The 7,500-nt window shown below is 42.9% G+C and overlaps 1 protein-coding gene across 1 annotated transcript in view; it reads left to right on the top strand.

Annotated features, from left to right (window-relative positions):
* Positions 1-7,500, top strand: part of ank2b (ankyrin 2b, neuronal) — a 329,543-nt gene that overhangs the window by 31,646 nt on the left and 290,397 nt on the right. The window lies entirely within an intron of this gene.

Below are 7,500 nucleotides of genomic sequence, written 5' to 3'. Positions count from 1 at the left end.
CTACAAATAAAAAAAGGGATGAAATTAGCCCATCTGTTAATTGCTTAGTCTAACATAAGGGGTGCCCACTGAGCATACACACACACACACACACACACACACACACACACACTGCTAGACAGGGCGGCAGAGGGTGAAGGAAGGTTGAATCTCCTCCCCATTTTAAACCAACTCCCAGATTACACATTCATCGCGTTCATCTCTGTGTAATCCTCCAGTGTGACTCGAAATCAAAGTGTAGAGGGAGAAGGGCCTTTTCAGTTCCAGTCACTCCTCCTCCTAGCCTTTCAGGCAAGCTCCAAGGAGACTGTAGCCATCACTTCTGCTACCTGGGTCACGTTGCTGGGTGGAGTTAGTGGGCGTAAAGGGGGCGTGGGCTTATTATAGTAGTATATTAACCTGCAGAGGCAGCAGTAGAGGAAGCTATAAGCTTTGCCATCCCGTTGAGGATTGGGGGGCAGCTCAGAGATTTAATCATGTGTTTCTATAGAACTCTATTTTAGAGGGAAGTGTATTTTTGGAGAGGAGGGGTGGAGTATTGGGTATATAGAGCCAAAAGACAGGTTCTGTGAATAGCACCCATTTTCTCCCTATACACCTACAGTACTCATCAATAAATGATGGTGTGCCTCTTTTTAGAGGAAAGAGAGGGTATAGCTTTCACAAAATATATTTCTCTCGACATATTTTGTAAAACATGAGGTAAGCAAGCATGAGGTGCCAAGCTACCTCAGAGAAGTGATACGGGACATTCTTTATTACACAATGTACCATGTTCTTTTTAATTTCACCAAATACATAACTAGTTGATTGTTTCTTATTGTCAACAGAAGACAGAAGCCAATTACACACAGAACCAGCCACCAAGTATTGTTTTATCATTGATTTGTAATGAAACACATTTATGGTTGGATGCTGTAAATGGTTCCAAAGCTAAATCTGATTATTTAAAATGCTAATATATTCCACACTTGAGCATACCGCTCCACTCCCCTGGAGGATTGCTCAATGAAAGCCATGAATAACGTAACACAGCTTTCCTTTTATGACGATAAAAACTCAATTGTAGAACCACTCAGTTTCCGAAGTTTATCAATCCGTTTTGTTCTTGTCATTAGATTAATGATTAACTGATCACAGAGAATTAGTCCTGCATAATGTTTTTAGAGTTATGTCTGTGAAGCGTAGAGGTCGACCGATTTAATTGGAATGGCCGATTTTAATTTGGGCCGATTTCAAGTTTTCATAACAATCGGTAATCAATATTTTTGGACGCCGATTATGACTGATTATATTGCAATCCACGATGAGACTGCGTGGCAGGCTGACCACCTGTTACACGAGTGCAGGCAGCAAGGAGCTATGGTAAGTTACTAGCTAGCATTAAACTTATCTTATAAAAAACAATAAATCTTAACGTAATCACTAGTTAACTACGCATGGTTGATGATATTGCTAGTTTAACTAGCTTGTCCTGCATTGCATATAATCAATGTGGTGCCTGAAATTGTGTCACTTCTCTTGCGTTCAGTGTAAGCAGAGTCAGGGTATATGCAGCAGTTTGGGTCGCCTGGCTCGTTGCGAATTGTGTAAAGACCATTTCTTCCTAACAAAGACCGTAATTAATTTGCCAGAATTGTACATAATTATGACATAACATTGAAGGTTGTGCAATGTAACAGCAATATTTAGACTTAGGGTTGCCACCTATTCGATAAAATACGGAACAGTTCCGTATTTCACTGAAAGAATAAATATTTTGTTTTCGAAATGATTGTTTCTGGATTTGACCATATTAATGACCTAAGGCTCGTATTTCTGTGTGTTTTATTATAAGTGGTAGGCAGCAGTGGTAGGCAGCAGTGGTAGGCAGCAGCAGGCTCGTAAGCATTAATTCAAACCGCCCTTTCCTCCGTTTGCCAGCAGCTTTTCGCAATGCTTGAGGCACAGCGCTGTTTATGAATTCAAGCCTATCAACTCCCGAGATTAGGCTGGCAATACTATAGTGCCTATAAGAACATCCAATAGCCAAAGGTCTATGAAATACAAATGGTATAGAGAGAAATAGTCCTATAGTAACTACAACTTAAAATGTCTTAACTTTGAATATTGAAGACTCATGATTAAAGGAACCACCAGCTTTCATATGTTCTCATGTTCTGAGCAAGGAACTTAAACGTTAGCTTTTTTACATGGCACTTTTACTTTCTTCTCCGACACTGTTTTTGCATTATTTAAACCAAATTGAACATGTTTCATTGATTTTATTTATGTATTATGTTAAAATTAAAGTTTTCATTGTTCGTTCAGTATTGTTGTAATTGTCATTATTACAAATAAAAGAATCGGCCGATTAATCGGTCCTCCAATAATTGGTATCGGTGTTGAAAAGTCATAATCGGTCGACCTCTAGTGATGAGGCTCTAGAACTCCAATCTGTGTGGTGCATGCTGGCGTGTGTGTCTATCAATCAAATGTATTTATAAAACCCTTTTTATATCAGCCAATGTCACAAAGTGCTTATACAGAAACTCAGCCTTATCAAGGCACAAGGCGAGACCCAGATGGAGACACAGGAGGCAGATGGTTGGAGTCTTACAATGTTTATTAATCCAAAAAGGGGAAGGCAAGAGAATGGTCGTGTGCAGGCAAAAGATCAAAACCAGTTCAGAGTCCAATAGGTACCGAAGAGCAGGCAGATTCAAGGTCAGGGCAGGCAGGATGTTCAGGCAGGCGGGAAAGTAGTCCAGAGTCAGGCAGTGGTCAAAACCGGGAGGACTATCAAAATAGAATAGAAAATGAGTACGGGGGAAAACACGCTGGTTTACTTGACTAAACATACAAGACGAACTGGCACAGAGAGACAGGAAACACAGGGATAAATACACTGGGGAAAATAAGCAACACCTGGAGGGGGTGGAGACAATCACAAGGACAGCTGAAACAGATCAGGGCTAGACACGCCTAAAACCCCAAACAGCAAGCAATGCAGATGTAGAATCACAGAGGCTAGGAAAAACTCCCTCCCTCTGCGTGCTTCCTCATCAGTAGTTTTGACTATGTTACGTAACAGTACTGTAGTGTAGAAGACAGTGTATAGTGGAAGGAGGAGGAGAGGAAGCCCTCATTTTAATTGCAGATTTGTGAGAGCTGTGCCTGGTAGGATTCTGTGTCTTTGTCTGCTCATCTCTCAGAGTGGGACCATCCTAGAGAGAGAGAGAGGGAGGGAAGGAGGGAGGGAGCGAGACTATCATTATGACCATTGTCATATCCTTGGTGTTGGGCCAGACGGAAGCTGAAATGCAGTATCATTCTGTTCCTCCATGTAACACAGATAGAGCTGTGTGTTGACACCTTGAGGGCACAGGCTCATAATAATGGCTGGAATCAAACACATGGAAACCATGTGCTTGAGGGGTTCAGTACCATTCCATTTATTCCATTCCAGCCACTACTATGAGCCCTTCCTCCCCAATTAAGGTGCCAACAGCATTTGAGGGACTGCTGCTGTAAATTAGCTCATGTGGGGGCAGTTGTATATTCAATGCATGAATGATAGGACTACTGAAAGGTGTGTGTGTCAGCTTGTTAGCTATGTGGTTTCTCCTCTGATTTCTTTTTTTATTTTATTTAACTAGGCAAGTCAGTTAAGAACAAATTCTTATTTACAATGACAGTGGGTTAACTGCCTTGTTCAGGGACAGAACGACAGATTTTTAAACCTTGTCAGCTCAGGGATTTGATCCAGCAACCTTTCAGTTACTGGCCCAACACTCTAACCACTAGGCTACCTGCCGCCCCCTCTGTAGGGGAGGACTCTTACCTTGATCTGCTGTCTGTCTGGCAAGTGGAGCTCATAGCTGTTAAAGTGTGTCAGTTGAGTTTAGGCAAGACATTTGTAGGCCTGGAGCTGTGAGCTGTGTAGGGAGCCCTCAGCCCTGGATATCTGTACTCTCACTATAAAGCTGGACACTTTGTTCTGAGTATGTTGAAGGGAGGAGATGTGAGCCCCCCCACTGAGCATTAGCCTATAGAGCTAGCTAACCACTCGTATCGTACCGCCTGGCTGAGAGGCTTTAAATGGATACAGCTGGAACAATAGCATTACAAACACAAGCAGCTTGCCTCGCCTGCCCGGATCCGATGTACACAAGGAAGCAGTTGCATGGAAGAGCCAGCATAAGCCAGGAAACTATGGAATGTGTAGAGCCGGAATGGGCTCCTATAGGACGGAATAGAGAGAGAGATTCTGGATAAGTTATCGAGGAAAATGGCAATAAATGCTTGGTCTTTTGAACACAGCTTTCAATATTTCTAGGGGTTTTGCGTTGATAGTTATGACGCTTAAAATGAAATACGCATGATTCTATGCAGGTTGGTTTTGGGTCAGTCTGTCTAACAGTCTCTCTCTCGCTCTCTCTCTCTGTTTTTACCTCCTTGGGAGCCCTCTCTCTTTTCTCGTTCTCTTTCGCTCTCTGTATCACTTCTCCAGTTCCAGGGGACACATCACAGCCCCTTTACCTATAGGCCAGTCAGCCATTATCCTATTCAACTTATTCTGTAACCAGTGACCCGCATGTTAGTAAAGTACCACACTTACCCTCAGCATAACCTACCTACAGCACAGATCAAAGCCTCTAGAAGCCACTAGATCAGTAGGACATGGATCTGGGCCTGGGACAAAGATCTCTGGCCACAGCTGGGTTGTCCTAATGACTCCACATGGGGACATCATGGATACACACACACACACACACACACACACACACACACACACATTTGTTTTAATATCCTTGTGGGACAAAATAATTTATTCCCATTCAAAATCCAATTTTCTCAACACCATAACCTAACCCTAACCTTAACCCCTAAACCTAACCTTTAATCCCTAAGCCTAAAATAGCCTTTTTCCTTGTGGGGACTGTCACATTGTCCCCACTTTTTGTGTTTTACTATCCTTGTGAGGTATTCTGGTCCCCACAAGGATAGTAAAACCAAAACGTAAATATATATATACACACACACCCACACACACACACTGGAACAGACTGTCTGGAACAGACTGATGTCGTGCTGTTTCCATTAGCTGTATGTGTATCTTCATTCAATTACTCACAGTCCCCAGCCACAGGTAGGAATCCACAGCCCTGTGCCACTGCACTTCTGCTCCAGCCGTAGTGTGTGTGTGTGTGCGTGTGTGTGTGTGTGTACTCATTCACTCTCAATCAGTGTGTGTATCACATTCCTCCCTAGTGAGCATGAGGAAGCTGAACTGTGCCAGGATGTGTTGTAATACTCAATGTCATAGTGGAATATTAACACTGTCGGTGGAGGTCTCAGTGTGTATGTGTGTGTGTGTGTGTGTGTGTGTGTGTGTGTGTGTGTGTGTGTGTGTGTGTGTGTGCATGCGCGCTTGGAAACAGCCCACTCACTCAGGAGCTCTCTGCTGCATAAAATCCTGGGTCTATTTTGGTTCTGGACAGGGGTGTGGAGTGGTGCTGTGACAGACACAGGCCTGGGTCTGGCCCTTACCTCCCCCACTCCTTATTCCACGACACTTCACTTTAACTTGCAGAGAGGGACACTGAGAGGGACACTGCCGAGGGCTTCAACACTGTGTGTGTGTGTGTGTGTGTGTGTGTGTGTGTGTGTGTGTGTGTGTGTGTGTGTTTATTATACATGAAGAATAGCAGCATTGGTGTTTTTACTCTGAGTAAACAGTATGAGGGTTAACTAGGGTTAATGAGGATAGTGGATATGAACAGCCTGAATGTGGTGACACTACACAGTGTTCTGTTTAGATGAGGGTTAACTAGGGTTAATGAGGATAGTGGATATGAACAGCCTGAATGTGGTGATACTACACAGTGTTCTGTTTAGATGAGGGTTAATGAGGATAGTGGATATGAACAGCCTGAATGTGGTGACACTACACAGTGTTCTGTTTAGATGAGGGTTAACTAGGGTTAATGAGGATAGTGGATATGAACAGCCTGAATGTGGTGACACTACACAGTGTTCTGTTTAGATGAGGGTTAACTAGGGTTAATGAGGATAGTGGATATGAACAGCCTGAATGTGGTGATACTACACAGTGTTCTGTTTAGATGAGGGTTAACTAGGGTTAATGAGGATAGTGGATATGAACAGCCTGAATGTGGTGATACTACACAGTGTTCTGTTTAGATGAGGGTTAACTAGGGTTAATGAGGATAGTGGATATGAACAGCCTGAATGTGGTGATACTACACAGTGTTCTGTTTAGATGAGGGTTAATGAGGATAGTGGATATGAACAGCCTGAATGTGGTGACACTACACAGTGTTCTGTTTAGATGAGGGTTAACTAGGGTTAATGAGGATAGTGGATATGAACAGCCTGAATGTGGTGACACTACACAGTGTTCTGTTTAGATGAGGGTTAACTAGGGTTAATGAGGATAGTGGATATGAACAGCCTGAATGTGGTGACACTACACAGTGTTCTGTTTAGATGAGGGTTAACTAGGGTTAATGAGGATAGTGGATATGAACAGCCTGAATGTGGTGACACTACACAGTGTTCTGTTTAGATGAGGGTTAACTAGGGTTAATGAGGATAGTGGATATGAACAGCCTGAATGTGGTGACACTACACAGTGTTCTGTTTAGATGAGGGTTAACTGGGGTTAATGAGGATAGTGGATATGAACAGCCTGAATGTGGTGACACTACACAGTGTTCTGTTTAGATGAGGGTTAACTGGGGTTAATGAGGATAGTGGATATGAACAGCCTGAATGTGGTGACACTACACAGTGTTCTGTTTAGATGAGGGTTAACTAGGGTTAATGAGGATAGTGGATATGAACAGCCTGAATGTGGTGACACTACACAGTGTTCTGTTTAGATGAGGGTTAACTAGGGTTAATGAGGATAGTGGATATGAACAGCCTGAATGTGGTGACACTACACAGTGTTCTGTTTAGATGAGGGTTAACTAGGGTTAATGAGGATAGTGGATATGAACAGCCTGAATGTGGTGACACTACACAGTGTTCTGTTTAGATGAGGGTTAACTAGGGTTAATGAGGATAGTGGATATGAACAGCCTGAATGTGGTGACACTACACAGTGTTCTGTTTAGATGAGGGTTAACTAGGGTTAATGAGGATAGTGGATATGAACAGCCTGAATGTGGTGACACTACACAGTGTTCTGTTTAGATGAGGGTTAACTAGGGTTAATGAGGATAGTGGATATGAACAGCCTGAATGTGGTGACACTACACAGTGTTCTGTTTAGATGAGGGTTAATGAGGATAGTGGATATGAACAGCCTGAATGTGGTGACACTACACAGTGTTCTGTTTAGATGAGGGTTAACTGGGGTTAATGAGGATAGTGGATATGAACAGCCTGAATGTGGTGACACTACACAGTGTTCTGTTTAGACTGGTGCTGATATAACTGCTACTGGCTATTGCATTGAGATCAAGATTGAAATAGCTCAGTGCTCGCCAA

Source organism: Salmo salar, chromosome ssa07, assembly GCF_905237065.1.
Source record: "Salmo salar chromosome ssa07, Ssal_v3.1, whole genome shotgun sequence".
Lineage (NCBI taxonomy): Eukaryota > Metazoa > Chordata > Actinopteri > Salmoniformes > Salmonidae > Salmo > Salmo salar.
The sequence above is the reverse complement of the archived record's forward strand: the minus strand, read 5'-3'. Positions and strand labels throughout refer to the sequence as shown.